Consider the following 19,767-nt stretch of genomic DNA (forward strand, 5'->3'; position numbering starts at 1 on the left):
CCAGTCATACTCACTCCTCATCATCCCTCCCTCCATCCCTCCCTAATCGGTCTCAGGGGACCTTCCCCTGCCCAAATTTAAAATCCTCCACTTATTTCCCAAGATCAAACCCATATCAATGGATGGGTTCACTAACACAACCCTCTCATCCCCCACCTCACAAAAACAGGGAATCCCTAAACTCTACCTCCATAGCCTAAAGTTATTCACATTCATAAATGCTGAATCTATATCAGTGATTTTTATCATCATGTTTCTTGGAATAGAAGGTGATGCTAGAGATTTAGGGGGTGTGACCAATTTTTTTTTTTTTAGGGGGGGAGAAATCTGATTCATCTTTCCAAAATCCTTGGATTTACTGAATCAGCAGAAATCTAAGGAACCAAACTAAAAATTTAATAACTCTGAGTTCCAAACAACAACGCCCTTTAAGGCCACCAAATAAGCTTCCTTTCTTCCCTCCACCCTTCCCTCAGCTTCCCCCAGCTCCAACCAGTTGTACACCAATAAGTTCTAGACCAAGCCCCATATGGTCATTGTTTAGGCCCAGATTGACTAAAATTGAACATAAATAGCAGTCATTTCTGCTTTGGTCAGAAACTCTGAGAGTCTTCCCCTCCCAGATTTGTTTATTTTTTTATTTAGATTTTTTTTTTTAACCAGATGAAAAAGAAGATTCTTGCTTCAATTGCTACCTACCCTTAATTACTGAATAGGTGAGGTCTCAGTCAAACTGGGACCTGTTAAAGGTTAGTTAAAAGGTCAAGGTCTCCCATTGCAGCCAGAGGCATCTTTAGTCATTCTGATCTATATCTGGCCACTGGACCCACATGGCTCTGGAGGGGAAAGTGACCTTATACACCCCTCCTTCACTTAAATCTAATTTACTCGCATGTCATGTCATCATCTCCCTGATGTCATGAAGGACAAATAACTCCTCTGGTGCCTGGATAGAAGTAGCCATATTCTCTCTTTCTGCCTGGAAATCAGGACCCTCCAGCATTCCACAGCACTTCCCTCTATCTAACCTCCTCCCCTGGGACCCGCCTCTCCTTTATTCTCTCTCCTCTACCCAAGCAGACAAATCCTTAGTGGAGCCAAACCAAGGTATGTTCTAGACGTAGGTAAAATCAATAGCCACCTTCATGCTCCTCGCTCAATCCTTCTCCAATGCCTCTAGGAGGCATGACGGTGACCTCTGGGTTTTTGAAAGCTCTGCCAGTGAACACAAGCTCTGGCAGGTCCTACCAAGATGAAAAGACTTCAAGTGCAGATCTGGTGATAGACTCTAATATGCTTATTGTCAGAAGATCAGAATAATTGAAAAAAAAAAAAAAAAAGTTGGCCCAGCAATCCACAAAAGCCATCTACTTAGTGCAGAAGTTCTAGGGTTTTTGTCAATGGAAGGTATGCCCACAAGGATGAAATAAGAGATTTCAAGCAAATATTGAAGTAAATGTGAGATTAATTCCTGTCTCCATACCATTGACTTCCTCCTTTTCCCTTCTCATTTTTCAAAGCCCAACTGAAGTCCAATCCAGAATCCATAAGCCTTCTTTAACAAGCCCAGGCCCTGATAGTCTTCTGTTCTCTGTACTCCTCCAGAACCAGAGTCTGGGCCAAGAACTTTAATGCTTACTCACAAATTGTCTTATGTTCTCATCTGTGAGCTTTGTCTCCTTTAAAAAAAAGAGACTGTGCCTGCTCCTTTCCCCCCCCCCTTTCCTTTCCTTTCCTTTTCTTTCCTTTTTTTTTTTTTCCTTTTTTTTTTTTTTTTTTTTTTTTTTAGGTAATCAATGTTAAATGTCTTGCCCAGGGTCATGCAGTTAATAAGTGTCTGAGGCTGGATTTGAACTAGGTCCTCCTGACTCAAGGGCTAGTGCTCTATCTATTCTGTGACTTATTTGTCCCCTGCTCCTTCTTTTGTACATTCCATTGATTTATCTTTCCAGCATAGCTAAGTGAGCACAAAATTAAACAAGGAGAATCAATCAATGGTGGTGGTTAGAGGGGGAAAATAAGACACCATTTTGTTAGCATCCATGTTAGGTATGTCATTAATCATAAAGAAAGGCAAAAGGAATAATGGAGTTAGTGAATGGGAGAAGGGGAACAGTTTCAACAATAGAGATTAGTGATATTTCCTCTTGGCTACTTCATTTCTAAGATCAAAGGCCCCAACATCATCCCTAATAGACAGGAGAAAAACTCAGGGCTGGGCTGGGGAGGAGAGATATAAAGATTGACAAAGAAATAAAGATGGAGTCGGTATACCAGTAGTGGTTTGCCAGTCAGAACCCTTGACAGATTTCTTAGACTCCAGTCATTAAGGACGATAAGAAGACTCCCTCGGGAGTGAACTGTGTAGAAGAATTCAGGAAAAGTGGGAGTTCTGTATCCCAGAGCCTCATATAGTAACCTCAGGATTCTCTGGAACCTACCTCCAACATTGCAGATTTGGGAATGGAACCAAATATTAAGATTAAGTATCCAATAGGCCTCTCTGTCTATAAGACCATGGAAATGAAATGGACAAGAGATTGGCCTCCCCTCCCCACCCTGAGTATTAGGTCAAGGGGGCCTCAGTCCATAAAGAAATACTCAACCATGTTCCAAGCAATGCTTGCCCTATAGAATATTTGCTTAATAATGTCCATGTTCCAAGAAGTGCCTGACCTATGGAATGCTTGCCTAACAATGTCTGATAACCCTGATCTATTTTTTGCTAATCTATGTCAACACTTGCCCCTACATCCTGTAAGCTCTCCAGCATCCCCCCTTTCCATCAAGAAGTCAAGTCACTGTTGTAACCGCAAGGCAGAACAAGAATTACTTATAAGCCTACCTCTACTTGGGTTTGAGACTCTAAATTGCAACCACCTTGGCTGTCCTGTATTTTATTGCCTGGGCTATTTCAGAAAAGGTTGTGAGGGAGGCTTCCAGACATCTACAAATAGTTATTGTGTATAGAAATAGAATTTGACTCTTCAAATATCACTGGGATCTTTAGTGAAAAGCTCTATAAACAATGAAATGCTCTGTCCAAGGAAATTGGAAATATAAATCTAGTATGGTCTAGTATTTAGATTTGGGGTGGAGACAGTGAATGTGTGTTAGAAAGAAGTCATCCAATAACAATCTCTACAGCCTCAATTACCCACACAGAATGTGGGTAGACAGATATAAAAGCCTAAAGTCTTATCCAAGAGAGATGTTGACACACAGAGAGGAATAATCACCATTGCCACTATTTGGTCTCTATGAAGTATGGTGACTTGGCCACACTTGAACCAATTATTTCTCTGTGGTTATTCTAGGGACATCACAAACTCAACATGCCCCAAAGGAAGCTTATTCTTTCTCATACTTCCACTTATTTCTGCTGAGGGTACTACCATCATTCTAGGAGCCCAGATTTGCAACCTCATTATTTCACTCAATCCTTCACTCTCATTTACCCCATAGTCCAAGCAATTGGAAAAATCTTGCCATTTCCATCTCCACAAAATCTCTTGCCTTTGCCTTTTCTCATTATTCATTTAATGAGAGTTCAGGACCTTATCATCTCTCACCTGGACAAGTGAAATGGCCATCTAATTGCTCTCTTCATATCAATCAATCAATCAATCAAACTTTTATAGATGTCAAAGTGATTTTCCTTAAGACCAAATATAGAGAAAACAGAGTCAAGATGCTGGAGAAACAGAAAGTAATACAGCCAATATTCCTACCACAACTTCTCCAAACAGGTCTAGAAAATGCACTAAATCTAGTCCTCTTCCGGAATCAAAGAAATAAATCAGGGTGAGTCATTTTTTTTCAGGCTAAGACAACATAGGAAGAATAACAGAATGCTAGATCTTATGGATACTAAAAATAGTTTCTAAATAGGAATAGCTGGGTGGAGCATCTAAGACAAGAAGAAGCCATACACCAATGTAAGAAAAAAGTCTATATTAGATAGGTAGATGGTGCAGTGGATAGAGCACCAGCCCTGGAGTCAGGAGGACCTGAATTCAAATTTGACTTCAAATAACACTTCCTAGCTGTGTGATCATGAGCAAGTTATTTGCCTTGCCAATTGCCTTGCCAAAAAAGAAACAAACAAACAACAAAGAAAAAAGTTCATATCCAGCATAGAATATAACCTTGAATCTGGAGCAGGAATAGGTGCCATTTAGCAACATCTGTCATTCACTATATAGCCAGATGCAGAGTAGACTAAGAAGGCGACATGTGTATTAGAGTAGCATACCACAGTAAGTAGGGGCTGCAGGCTCTAGCTATGTATTAAGCTAAAAGTAAGTTCAGAAATAAGCAGCAGCTGTATGGTTCTGGCTACAAGAAAACAGGGTTTCAGTTCTAACCTCCTGCTCAATCTGATATTTTCTACCAAATAAAGAGAGCAAGAATCTTGAACTAAAGACTTTTCTAAAGTTCTGTCACTTGGAACTATGAGAACTTCCCAGCTGGCTAATAGTGACTGAGTTTAACAACAATCTGGAATAGAACTCTAACCAGGAACAAGTCCACAGGTGTGTTGCTCAGACCCAATCCAAACCAAGCATTTGCAGAATTCAGGTCAAGAGGCCAGAAGTAAGATTTTCCCCTGAATATTATTGTTCTGTAAGAAATGACCAACAGGATGAATACAGAGAGGCTTGGAAAGACTTACATCAACTGATGCAGAGTGAAATGAGCAGAACCATGAGATCACTATACACTTCAACAACAATACTGTATGAGGATATATTCTGATGGAAGTGGATATCTTCAACATAGAGAAGAGCTAATCCAATTCCAATTGATCAATGATGGACAGATTCAGCTACACCCAGAAAAGGAACACTGGGAAATGAGTGTAAACTGTGAGCATCTTTTGTTTTTCTCCCCAGGTTATTTTTACCTTCCGAATCCAGTTCTTCCTTTGCAACAACAACAACAACAAAATTCGGTTCTGCACATATATATTGTACCTAGGATATACTATAACATATTTAATATATATGGGAATGCCTGCCATCTAGGGGAAGGGGTGGAGGGAAGGAGAGGAAAAACTCGGAACAGAAGGGAGTACAAGGGATAATGTCATAAAAAATTACCTATGCATATGTACTGTCAAAAAAAAAGTTATTATTATAAAATTAATTTAAAAAAAAAGATTTTCCTCTGGATCAGATTACTTTGAGAGCAATGAGCTCTCACTAGGACCCCAGCCCGACTTACCCCTGAAATATTAGAATAGCACACCACTTACTACTGGGCTTATATCCCAAAGAGATCTTAAGGAAGAGAAGGGACCTGCATGTGCAAAAAGGTTCGTAGCAGCCCTTTTTGTAGTGGCCAGAAACTGGAAACTACGTGGATGCCCATCAATTGGAGAATGGTTGAATAAACTGCGGTATATGAATATTATGGAATATTATTGTTCTGTAAGAAATGACCAACAGGATGATTTCAGAAAAACCTGGAGTGACTTACATGAACTGATGCTGAGTGAAATGAGCAGGACCAGGAGATCATTATATACTTCAACAACAATACTACATGATGATCAGTTCTGATAGAGGTGGCCATCTTCAACAATGAAATGAACCAAATCAGTTCCAATAGAGCAGTAATGAACTGAACCAGCTACACCCAGCGAAAGAACTCTGGGAGATGACTATGAACCACTACATAGAATTCCCAATCCTTCTATTTTTGTCCGCCTGCATTTTTGATTTCCTTTACAGGTTAATTGTACACTATTTCAAAGTCCAATTCTTTTTGTACAGCAAAACAACTGTTTGGACATGTATATATATATATATATTGTATGTAATTTATACTTTAATATATTTAACATGTATTGGTCAACCTGTCATGGTGGGGGGGAGGAGAGGCGAAAAATTAGAACAAAAGAAAATTAGAACAAAAATTGCCAAAAAATTGGCAATTGTCAATGTTGTAAAATTACCCATGCATATATCTGGTAAATAAAAACTATTATAAAAAAAAAAAAAAAAAGAATAGCACAACACTTAATTCCCTAAGAAAGCAGCAGCAGGGCCAGACTAGACATTCCCTCCAGAAGGACACAGAAAGTTCAAAGTCAGAAAAGAGACTGGAAAGATGAGGAAATGAAAAAGGAATCCCATCATAAAGAGCTATTATATTGACAAGACAAAAGTCTTGAAGAAGAAAATAACTTCAAAATATCTACAAGCAAAATATCAAAGAAATACAAAACTTGGGTACAAGTTCAGTTAGAATTCCTGAAAGACAAGACAAAATCAATTAAGAAAAATTAAATTAAGAATCATTGTTCCTGAAAAACATAGCCAGAAAGCCTGGATATTATATTTCAAGAAATCATAAAAGAAAACTGTCAAGATCTTTAGAACCAGAGGCAAAGTAGAAATAGAAAGAATCCACCAATCAGCTCCTGAAAGAAAAACTCAAATGAAAACTCTCAGAAATATTATAATCCAAAAACAGAAATTCTAGGTTAAAAAAAAAAAATTACTGCAAGCAGTCAGAAACAAAGAATGCAAATATGGGATGGTGCAGTACAAAGAACACTGGCCTTGGAATAGGAGAATCTGGATTCAAATCCATTTGCAGATACTTATCACTTACTAGTTATATGACCCTGAGCAAGTCATTTAACTCCAATTGCCTTGCCCCATCCCCCCAAAAAGAGAAAAGAAAAAAAAGAATTTAAATACTAAAGAACCATAAGTTGAGAACACCCAAGATTTAAGAACAAAGCAGAGAACTTTGAAAATAATATTTCAGAAGGCAAAATATATAGACTTATATCCAAAAATAATTTACTCAGAAAATTTGAGTGTAATCCAACAGAAAACAAAAAAAAAAAAATATCTTCAATGAAATAGAAGGCTTCTGAACATTCCTAATGAAAAGACCAAAGCTACATAGAAACTTTGAAATATAAACACAGGAGTCAAGAGAAACATAAAAAATATAAATATAAGTGAGCAATTACAAGGAACTAAACAACAATAAATTGTTCACACTGTATTTTGGGAAATGAACTCCTCAGAACTCCTCTGTAGTCATAGGGAGTATCTAATTAGACAGAGGATCTGGGCATGCTTTTATTATATGTTGGTGTTCTTAAACAAAGGAAAGGGAAGGGGTATACACTAAGGGGAAAACAAAAAGTAAGGACATAAAAATTTTAATTATACTTTATAAATAAGGATTTATTTATACTTTATAAAGTATACACTGTACAAGTTGAAGCCTATACAAATAAGGAGAAAGGGATTGGGAAATGAGTGACATAATAACCTCACTCTCATTTGAAATGGGAAGAATTTACATAGTTGGCTTCAAAAATACATTTCACTCAACAAGAAACAGGAGCCAAAGGGGAAAGGGGAAAGGAAGAATAATTGGAAGAATAGATTAAGGGAAGAATTAATTCTAAACAAAACAAACGAAGGAGAGTAAATTTCAAAAACAGATCTCAAATCTCAAAGTAAAGAAAGCACTCATGATAAAATATGCTATCCACTTCTAGGTGGAGAGGTGAATGACTCAGAGTTTCAGATAAAGAGGTAATACAGTCAGAGTGAAGATTAAGATATAACATTTTTTGGACATGGTCTTTTTGAAAATTTGTTTTGCTTGACTATTCATGTTTATAACCAGGATTTTATTTTTTCTATTTTTCTTAATGGGGGAGGAAGGGTGGTACATCAAGAGAGATAGGAAAAAGAAAAAAGGTTTTTTTATTCATTGAAAAAAATTCAATTAAAAAAAAAAACCCTATTCCAGTGGCTCCCTATTTACACAGTGGTCCTCAAACTTTTTAAATAGGGGGCCAGGTCACTGTCCCTCAGACTGTGGGAGGGCCGGACTATAGTAAAAACAAAAACTCACACTCTGTCTCCGCCCTTCAGTCCATTTGCCATAACCCAGTGAGCCGCATAAACCTCCTCAGTGGCCGCATCTGGCCGGGGGCCGTAGTTTGAGAACCCCTGCAAGATATAAACACTTTCACTTTAACAACCTAGTCCCCATTTTTTCTTTCCAGCCTCACCATACATCATTCCCTTCCTTATACCATGCAGTAAAGCCAAAACTGTCTTCTCTATTTCTCACACATGGTACTCTATTTCCCATCTTTGCAACGATTGTCCTCCATGCTTCCACTCCCATCCAAGTTCTGCCTCATAGGCTTCATTTTGAATCCTTACTCCAGCCCTAGAATTCAAATATGCCCCTTTGGCCATATTGGATGGCTCCTCCCAGAACCCCAATTTAAGGAAGGCATCCAGGCTACCATGGCTTATACCCCTCCAGATAGCATTCTAGACTTCCTCTGCTATGCTCACTCACTGAGAACAAAAGTCTCCTCATTCTACCCCCCTTTTTGTCTTCATTTTATATGTATCTTCCTCCACTAGAATATAAGTTTCTTAAGGGCAGAGATTCTTCTTTTTTTTTTTTTTTTTTACTTGTTTTTGTATTCCCATTGCTTAACACAATGCCTGACATATAATGGGTGCTTAATAAAGGCTACTTGACTGACTAAAAATTCCTCACTTCTTTCAAGACACAGATCAGACTATAATTTCTATAAGAATCTTTTCCAGGGAGGATTCTGGAAAGATGGCACAGTATGTTGCTAAATTTCAATCTCTTCAGATTTCCCCCACAAATAGAAGGAATGTGCATCTCAGAGTGAATATAAACTGGTGAAAAAATCAAGAATGCTTGGGACAGAACAGGGGTCCTCCTGGTACTACCCAACAAGATGTGAAGAAAGACCCCAGGCTGGAGATTAACCTGTGTAAAGTACAAATACTTCCCAGCTAGCTTCTCTGAAATATCAAGTAAGGACCATTCGGTTAGGTAGGTGTGACTAGAACCTCAACTGGAACCACAGATACTTTCACCTCCTGGACTGTTTGTCCAGTTGGGATTTGAGTCAGAAAGATGAAATGAATCTCAGTTAAATGGGAATGCCAGGCCCAGCTGTGCTGTTAAGACCAAGCATGGACAAGAAGGAACCAGTGCAGAAGCAGCAAGGTAGGGGCACTGCTGGCTATGAGCACTTGCAGGAAAGTGAAGCTCTTAATTTAGGGTTCCTGATCAACTAAAGTGAAGCTTGAGGCACCACCCACCCACCCCAAGATTACAAGTGCTTACACTAATATCTCTTATTTAAAAAAAAAAAAAAATGAAGCCGCAAAGAAGAAAGAATCCCATTATACAAATATACTATGGAAACAGGGAAGATCAGAGTTCACTTTCAGAAGAGGACACTTCAGTAAAAAAAAAAAAAAAAAAAAAAAAAAAAAAAAGATTCTACCCCAAAGAGTAACATGAAATGACTCCCTGTCCAGAGAGAATTTATAGAAAAACTCAAAAAAGAATTTAAAAATCAAGTGAGAGACAATAAGGAAAAACTAAAAAAATAAAAATAAAAACCATCCAAGAAAAACAAGATTATGAAAAAAAGGTTAACCAACTTGAAAAGAAGTTACAGAGTCCCAAAGGTGAAAATAATTCTTTGAAAATTGGGATTGGGCAAGGGGAAGCCAGTGATGCTAAGAGAAAACAAGAAATAACAAACCAGATTATAAATAGAACAGAATATGAAACTAAGAAAAACAACAGATCTGGAGAACAAATCAAGAATATAAAACATAAGAATAATTGAACTGCCTGAAAGTTGTGACTAAAAAGAGAACTTTGAAATAATAATGCAGGAAATAATCCAAGAAAATTGTCCTGGAGTGATAGAACATGAGGGGAAAGTAGAAATAGAAAAACTTCACTGCTTGCCATCTCAAAGAGATTCTTTGTGGAAAACACACAGGAATATTATTGCCAAATTTTGAAACCCCCAGATCTAAGAGAAAATTTTTGCAATAAATTAGAAAAAAAGGGGCAGCTAAGTGGCACAGTGGATAGAGCACCAGCCTTGAATTCAGGAGAACCAGAGTTCAAATCTGGTCTCAGACACTTAACACTTCCTAGCTGTGTGACCCTGGGCAAGTCACTTAATCCCAGCCTCAGAAAAAGACAAAAAAAAGAAAAAAGAAAAAAGAAAAAAACAATTCATATAGGCTGGAGCTAAGGGCTCTAAGGAAGTAAAACAAAAGTGGGGAGGTGGGGCAGATGGGCAGTTGACTGGGCAATAGCCCAGTATGGAAGCTGTGAGGACATGGTTACTTGAGTCTCTAGAGTTTGTTCTTTCCAGTTCTTAGGTGAACAAGTATTCCAAGGTGGACATGTCCCGGTTGTGACCTCAGGAGTTCAGGAAATCCAGGGGTCCCAGTAGCAACCAGAGCTGAATGTTCTTAGAATCAGCTAACAGAGAAGCCTAATCCAATAAAGTGATTCATGGGTACTAATACCATGCCTCATCAGGAAATTCAGGAGGACTCTAAAAAAAGGGGGGTAAAGGACTTCTAGACATATCTTCCTTGTCTCATTTATTCCTTAAATATTTATCTCACTGCTTTTGTACTTGAGATTTGAACCCACTTACCCTACGGTCTTTATGTATGTAAAGGGAGAGCTCACCTACCCCTGATTTGGAGGGAATTGCTCTGATTAGTAAGTGCCTTTTGTAAAAGCTATTTAAATTAGGATGTCTAATTATTAATGGTAATACAGTGGTAAGGAACTTATGAATACTATACCATAAAGCCACTTGGGTATAATTTGGAAGGAGTAGCTTTAAAAGGTTACTGCATTAACAAACACTTATTAATTATTTGGGAGAAAAAGAAATAGAGGAAGAGGAAGGAAGGAAGGAAGGAAGGAAGGAAGGAAGGAAGGAAGGAAGGAAGGAAGGAAGGAAGGAAGGAAGGAAGGAAGGAAGGAAGGAAGGAAGGAAGGAAGGAAGGAAGGGAGGAAGGAAAGGAGGAAGGAAGGAAGGAAGGAAGGAAGGAAGGAAGGAAGGAAGGAAGGAAGGAAGGAAGGAAAGGAGGAAGGAAGGAAGGAAGGGAGGGAGGAAGAAAGGGATGGAGGAAGGAAGGAAGGGAGGAAGGAAGGGAGGAAGGAAAGAAGGAAGGAAGGAAGGAAAAGAGAGGGGAAGGGAGGAAAGGAGGGAGGAGAAAGGGAGGGAGGGAGGCAGGGAGGAAAGAAGGATGAAAGGAAGGAAGGAAGGAAGGAAGGAAGGAAGGAAGGAAGGAAGGAAGGAAGGAAGGAAGGAAGGAAGGAAGGAAGGAAGGAAGGAAGGAAAAGAGAGGGGAAGGGAGGAAAGGAGGGAGAAGGAAGGGAAGGAGGGAGGGAGGCAGGGAGGAAAGAAGGATGAAAGGAAGGAAGGGAGGGAGGGAGGGAGGAAGAAAGGGAGGAAGGAGAGAAGGAAAAAAAGAAGGGGAGGGAGGGAGGAAAGAAGGAAGAGGGGAAGAGAAGAAAGTAAGGAGGAAAAGAGGGAAGAAGAAAGGGAGGGAGGGAAGAAAGGAAGGAAGAAGGAAGGAAAAGAGGAAGAGAGGGAGGGAGGAAGGGAGGGAAGAAGGGAGGGAAGGAAAGAAAGGAGGAAGGAAGAAAGGGAATGAGGAAAGAAGGGAATGAGAAAGGAAGGGAAGGAATGAAGGAGGAAAGAAGAAAGGAATAGATGCTGGTATACTTCCTCAAAACAAGAAAAAATTATTCTTTAAAATTATCCAGGATTTTGGCTAACTATTCCATAGCTACAGATACAGAGTCAGGAAGTTCGAGATATTGACATCAAAAGCTGGCAGTACATAGATCAACCTAAAGAATTAAAAAGCATAAAAACATGCAAAGGCAGCAAAGAGTTAAACATTGTAGGTATGTGATTTTCTTGACAGGAATAATGAGCTGTGGATGGGTGTGGAGATAGATCCCTCACTACACCAAGTGCTGAGAAATCTTAATGGGAGGATTAAGGGAGGGGAGATTTTCACAGGAAGACATAATCACTAACGTCAACTGTAATGATAAACTTGAACATTTATACCCAGGTAAAAAACACAATTCTACTTAAGCACAAATGGTCATATAGATGATAATACAGAAACTCATGTAGTCACATTCAAACACTTAACAAATATATACACACACATCAGACCCATATTCACATATAGAATCATTCAGAAATCAAATACATACATAGTAAATAATACAAAGACACAATACCAGACACTAGTAAACCCTGGCACAGTCACCTTATAATAACGTATATAGAGATGTGTGTCTTTGCATGGACTTGGCTCAACGTTTGGAGCCAAAAAAATTCTGCTCATTGGAAGAAATCATATTTTAAATGTACTTCTCAAGTGCATTTACATGATTTTGCAATGTGGTAAGGTCATCAACACATTCTAAATGGGCATGAAGGCTTTTAGCATGGGCAGATTTAAAAACTGGGATTCTTTTTTCTTCTATGTATACATTTATCATGCTGCACAAGAAAAATCAGAAAAGGGAAAAAATGAGAAAGAAAAAAAATAAGCAAACAAAAAGGTAATATATATATATTGATCCACATTCAGTCCCCATAGTCCTTTCTCTGGATGCAGATGATTCTTTCCATCACAAGTCTATTGGAATTGGCCTGAATCACTTCATTGTTGAAAAGAGCCACAACAATCAGAATTGATCAATCTTGTTGCCATGTACAATGATCTCCTAGTTCTGCTCACTTCACTCAGCTTCAGTTCATATAAGTCTCTCCAGGCCTCTCTGAAATCAGCCTGCTGGTCATTTCTTCCAGAATAATAATATTCCATAGCATTCATATTCCATAACTTATTCAGCCATTCTCCAGCTGATAGACATCCACTTAGTTTCCAGGTCCTTGCTGCTACGATTATTTTTATAAAAGGGGTCCTTTTCCCTTTTTATGATTTCTTTGGGATACAAGCCCAGTGGAAACACTGCTGGATCAAATGGTATGCACAGTTTTATAACCCTTTGGGCATAGTTCCAAATTGCTCTCCAGAATGGTTGGATCTGTTCACAATTCCACCAACAATGTATTAGTGTCCCAGTTTTCCTACAACCCCTCCAACATTCCGCATTATCTTTCCCTGTCATTTTAGCCAATTTGAAAGGTATGTAGTAGTATCTCAGAGTTGTCTTAATTTGCATTTTTCTAATCAATAGTGATTGAGAGCATTTTTTCATATGACTAGAAATGGTTCTAATTTCTTCACCTGAAAATTGTCTGTTCATATCCTTTGACCATTTATCAATTGGAGAATGGCTTGTAGTCTTATAAATTTGAATCAATTCTCTTTATATTTTAGAAATGAGGAAAGGCTAAGATTCTTGAAGAGGAAAAGTGATGAGGAAAAAAGGCAAACATGACAAGATCCTAGAGGGGGGAGTACAGATGGTAGAAATAACAATAATGAAATAGATCAGAGCCCCCAGAATATAGTTGCTGCAACAATAGAAATCAACAGTAATCTCCACAAGCTTCTCTGAAGAAACCATCTTTCTCAATATTTCCACAGGAGCCTTATACAGCATTTTTCCATGAACGGCCTGCTTTCCCTTTGTGAGAAGGTGTCTTGTATTACAGGCCATAAGTGACCTCAGCTAGGGCTGCTTCCCTGCCCCTCCATCTTTTTTATCTAACTTCTCCTTCCCACTGGCAAAATACATGTCTTGTGGTTCCTAGAGGAGGCAATAAAATCATCCAGCCAGTGAGAGCTAGCCTTCTCAGACCTTTACCTTACATTCCCCAGCCTGTCTGCCTGCTCCCTCCCTGGCTCCAAGCTCTCTGTTCCATCATTTTGCTTGTCTTGACTTGTCTTCAGGAAGAGAGGACATACAAAGGAGAGCCGGTCACTTGGGCCTAACCAGCGACAGATTCACCACTACTACCCTTTCCTCATAGAATATCACTAGTCTTGTCTGTATCTCATGCTTCAAACATTCAGGGGCTTTTACTGTAAGCAGAAAACAGGGATTAGCCCTCCTGAGGGAAAGAGCACTATGTGGACTGACTCTTCGATTCTCAAGCTAAGGGGTTTTAGTCTTCTAGGAACTGGGTGAGAGGGTTCAAGAAAATTTAGGTAGGGATAGCTAGGTGGCACTGTGGATAGAGCACCAGCCCTGAAGTCAGAAAGAAAGAAAGAAAGAAAGAAAGAAAGAAAGAAAGAAAGAAAGAAAGAAAGAAAGAAAGAAAGAAAGAAAGAAAGAAAGAAAGAAAGAAAGAAAGAAAGAAAGAAAGAAAGAAAGAAAGAAAGAAAGAAAGAAAGAAAGGAAGGAAGGAAGGAAGGAAGGAAGGAAGGAAGGAAGGAAGGAAGGAAGGAAGGAAGGAAGGAAGGAAGGAAGGAAGGAAGGAAGGAAGGAAGGAAGGAAGGAAGGAAGGAAGGAAGGAAGAAAGGAAGGAAGGAAGGAAGGAAGGAAGGAAGGAAGGAAGGAAGGAAGGAAGGAAGGAAGGAAGGAAGGAAGGAAGGAAGGAAGGAAGGAAGGAAGAAAGGAAGGAAGGAAGGAAGGAAGGAAGGAAGGAAGGAAGGAAGAAAGGAAGAAAGGAAGAAAGAGAAAAAGAAAAAAAGGATATGTTGAAGGATTTGGAGAAGAGAAAACTAAAGGGAACACAGCTAGCTTCAAGTATTTTTGGGGGTTGTCACGTAGAAGAAGAATTCGATTTGCTCTGTTTCCCCTCAGAGTGATAAGACACTGGTTAGAAAATGCAGAGGGACAAATTTAGAATCCATAATAATCAGAGTAGCTCTAAAGTTGTAGTGCAAATTTAAGCTTTATATATAATGTTTTGTATATATGTATATGTGTGTGTATATATATATATATATATATATATATATATATATATATATATATATATACAAACACACATATATGGCTTTTATATACTTAAACTTATGCATATTATGTTGTTCAGTCATGTCTGATTCTTCATGACCTATTTTGGTATTTTCTTGGCAAAGATACAGGAGTGATTTTGCCATTTCCTTCACCAGTTCAGGTTACAAATGAAGAAACTGAGGCAAACAAGATTGAATGACCTGTATAGGGTCGCACTGATAATAAGTATCAGAGGTCAAATTTGAATTAAGGAAGATGAATATTTCTGACTCTTAAGTTCAGTATTTTATCCACCTTGCCACTTAATTGCCCTGATATGTATTTACAGTTTATGATAGCTTATGAACCTTGTAAAAAGCTTTAAAGCAAAGTGCTTTATACACATTATTTCATATATGCCTCATGCACTACCCTTTAATGAAGTAAATCCTACAGGTACCATTAACTCCATTTTACAAATGAGGAAGGTAAGAATTAGAAAATGTAAACAACTGACCCATGATCTTATGTTAGTGTCAGAGTCAAAATTTCAGTACATAAATGTTCCTGACTCCAAGTCCATCAATTATCCATGTTTTATGTCTTCTCTTTGACCTAAAAGAAAACTTCATAACAATTAGAGTTGTCCAAATATGAAATGAGCTACCTTAGGAGGCAGGTAGTTCTCCTCACTGGAAGTCTTCAAGTAAAGGCTGGATGACTAGTATTCTGTTATGTTATCGATAGAATACAAATTCATATATGGGTAGGACTAAATAGCCTCCTAGGTCCCTTTCAGCTCCTTGATTCTGAGATTCTGTGATTTAGTAACAGCCCAGTGGCCAAGCTGTCAGGATGATGAGATGTCTAGAATAGAGGGATCAAGTACGTAGTCCATGGGCCATATGCAGCCCACAACTCTCCCAAAAGAAACTAAATCACAACTGTAAAATGATAATCATAAGAATGTTGTTGTTCAATCACTTTAAGTCTTGCTTAACTCTTTATGACTCCATTTGGAATTTTCTTGGCTAAGATCCTGAAGTGGTTTGCCATTTTCTTCTCTAATACATTTTTAGATGAGAAAAACTGAAGCAAATAGGGTTAAGTGATTTGCCCAGAATCCCATACAATCAATAAGTGTTTGAGGTCAGATTTTAATTCAGGATAATGAATTTTTCTGACTCCAGGATCATTGCTGTATCCACTGTCCCACCTAGCAGCTCCTATCATAAGAATACTAGGAACAAAATATTACTTTCATTCCATAAAACTAGGGTACAGTCTTCCATAACTGCAGTATCATTAATAGATAAAAATATAATTGGTAAATATTTAATAAAATTAAAATATAACAAAACATAGTAAATATTATCTTTTGAAACTAAGTCAATATGCAGCCCTCAGGGATCCTCTATGTGTAGCATACATGCCCCCATTGCTATTTGAGTGTAACAGCATTAGTCTAGAGAATATGCCTTATGAAGAATAAATGAGATAACTCTGCATGTTTAAGGAAGACATGATCATTGTTCTCATGTGTTCATTTATTCATCCAACAAACATTAGTTGTGATAAACACAGTAGTAGACCCTATGGAATATATAAAGGTGAAGAAGATGTACTTTGGTATAGCTAGGCAAGTAACTTAACCCTAATTGCCTCAAAAACACAAAAAAACATTCCTAGGTGGTATAGTGGATAGCGCAATGGGACTGAAGTCAGAAAGACTTATCTTCATGAGTTCTAATCTATCCTCAAATACTAATTCTTGGTGTTTGTGGCAAGTCACTTAACCCTGTTTACCTCATTTGCCTTATTTGTAAAAATGAGTTGGAGAAGGGAATGGCGAACCATTCCAGTATCTGGGATCACAAAGAGTAAGACAAGACTGAAAACAACTGAACTAAAATAAATCCAACCAAAACTAAAAGAAAACTTAAGAGGCTTGGAGCTGCCTTACTGTGGGAATACTGATGAAGTTGCCCACTAAATTAGAGGAAATTTGATGTTGTATAAAAAACACAGGACTTAAGAGACAACAGAGCACGGAGTCTAAATCCTTCCTCAGATAACTTTCTGATTGTGGGACAAAGTACAAGTTCTTTGAGCTTCAGTTTCAATGAAAATTGCTAGCATTTGATAGGATAAAAACAATGTCTTTCTTCATTATATGCTTAATGATCTAGCATTGAATTGTCAAGGTGAAATCACAGCAATAATCCTCTAAGATATGGAATGAATTATGATGATTGACTGCAGTCCATCTTCAACCAAATAGGTCTTCCAACCAATAGAGCAGTCCTATCAGTCCAAATATGAATTGAAGATAATTATCTTTGGGTTAGATAGTCCTCCTTCTTATTCCAATTTATTGGAATCTCTAGCTTCTTTCAAGCTTAGCTCAAAGGGTGCTTCCTATGTAAAGCCTTTATTGATCCTCTTAGCTGCCAATACCTTTCTATCAAATTATCTCATATTTATTTTGTATGTGTCCAACATATATATACACATATTGAACATGTAGCACTGTCAATGAAGCTAATACTCCAATTCACGTTCATAAATTTGACCTGCAGGGGAAAGGACAGCTATCCTCAGTCCCAAGTCCTTTGCAGGTCTAGGGTCCTAAAATTACAGTTCACAACCCTCCATTGTTGTGCTTACTTTGAGTCACCCAGTAATCATAATAACTCAAAGGTATGGAATCCCAAGAAAGGAGTATCATAAGAAATGGAGCAGCGAGGTGGCTCATTGGGTAAAATGCTGGGGCTGGAGTCAAGAGGACCCAAGTTCACTAATTGTGGGATCTTGGGTAAATCATTTTGACCTCTGTTTGTCGTAATCCACTGGAAAATAAAATGACAAATAATGCCAGTATCCTTGCCAAGTAAACCCCATGAGCAGTGTTGGCATGTTATGATCCACAGAGTCAAGAAGAGTAAGACACAATTGAACTATTGAACAACAAATTATAAGAATACTAATAACAAAATATTCTCCCTTTATTAAAATTGAGGTATAGTGTTCCATAACTTCATACAATATCCCTGTTAGGAAGATTAGAAGTAGGGAGACCAGTTAAGAAAACCTTTTAGTATGTCTGGTGAAAAGTTAAGAAGACTAAGCTAGGGTGGTAGCAACAGGAATGGAAAGGATGTGATTATGAGTTAGAATCATTAGCATTTGTTGACAGGTTGAATGGGAGTGGGGATGGGGTTAAGGAGTCACAAGAATCAAAGACACCATCAAGATTATGAATCTGGGTGACTCAGGGATGGTGGTACTATGAACAAAAATCAAGAACTGAGGAAGACAAACAGGTTTTGAAAGGCTCTTTAGACATGTTGAGCTGGTGGCATAGGCAGAATAGCCAGGCAAAGGTTCTAGCCAACAATTAGAAATGCAGGTTTTATGTCTAGGGCTCGAGATATAAATTTGTGAGTCATCTTCATGGAGGTAATAGTTGAAGTTGTGGTAATGGATGAGATCATCAGTAGAAGAGAGGAGAGGAGAGAGGAGAGGGGAGAAGAGGGGAGGGGAAAGGAGGAAAAGAGAGGGAAGAAAAGGGGAGGGGAGAAAAGAGGAGGAAAAGAGAGGAGGAGGGAGGAGAAGGGAGAGAAGGATAGTAGAGGGGAGGGGAGCAGAAAGGAGAGAAGGGAAGGAGAGTAAAGGGGAATGGAGGAGAAAGGAGGGTGGAAAAGAAAAGAAAGGAGAGGAGAAGGAAAAGGAAGAAGGAAAGAAAGGATAGGATAGGAAAGGAGAGGGGAAGAAGAAAAAGAACAAGTAAAAAAGTTCTGGAACTTTTAGTAGTGCAACTCCAGCATGCTACACACTATGTCAATTAAAGGAAACTGGGTCTATTTGGCTCAGAGAAGAGAAGACTTAGGAAAGACTTACTAGGAGGCTTCAGATACATAAAGAGTTACTGTGTAGAAGATGAACAGAATTAGAAACAATAAACAGAAATAAGTTTCAGAGGGGAGCAAATTTAGGTACAATGTAAGTACAAAATATTCTTTAAAATTAGATACTAGTTTTGTAATTGTCTGCTTCAGGAAGCATTGTATTCCTCCTCACAAGAGATCTTCAAATAAAAAGCGGATAATGACTTGTTGAAAATGTCTTGAAAACAATTTTTTTCTCATTTATGGATTTGATTAAGGTCTCTTCCACCTCTGAAATCCAGTCAGAAAGTATAGTCAAAGAAGCCAAAGAAGGAAAGAGTATCAAGAACAATGTTGGTTTGCTTCTCTTGGCCTTTCTCTCTACTTCCTTCCCCCATCCCATAATCAAATTTTGTCCAGAAGTTAAGCAAAATGATAACTGAGAAAAGGTCATTTGACTTGATAATTAGGAGGTAAGGAATTCAGAAAGAACTATCTCAGAACAGTGATGAAGACAGAAGCTAAGTAACAGGGAATAAGAAAGTTTAGGCAATAAATAAATGCAAAGTACACTTTTTTTTTTTTAATAGGATTTTTGAGTTTCAAATTTTCCCCTCTTCTTCTCTTCCTTCTCTCCTCCCTAAGTCAGTAAATAATTTGATTATAGGTCATATATGTGTAATTATGTAAAACATATTTCTACATTAGTCATGTTGTGAAAGGAAAAAAAAAAAAACAGAACAAAAAGGAAAAACTACCAGGAAGGAAGGAAGGAAGGAAGGAAGGAAGGAAGGAAGGAAGGAAGGAAGGAAGACTCCAGGAAGACTGCATTCAGACTCTATCAGTTCTTTCTCTAGATATGGATAGTATTTTCTGCTATAAGTCTTTTGAACTTGTCTTGGATCAGTGTAGTGCTGAGAAGAGCTAAGTTTATTATTACTGAACATCACACAATCTTGCTATTGTTGTATATAAGGTTCTCCTGGTACTGCTCTCTTCACTCGGCATCTGTTCATGCATGTCTTCCCAGATTTTTTTTTAAATCATTCTGCTCATCATTTCTTATAGCACATTACATTTATATATCCCAAATTGTTCAGTTATTCCTCAATTAATAGACATCTCA

Source organism: Sminthopsis crassicaudata, chromosome 1 (assembly GCF_048593235.1).
Source record: "Sminthopsis crassicaudata isolate SCR6 chromosome 1, ASM4859323v1, whole genome shotgun sequence".
Lineage (NCBI taxonomy): Eukaryota > Metazoa > Chordata > Mammalia > Dasyuromorphia > Dasyuridae > Sminthopsis > Sminthopsis crassicaudata.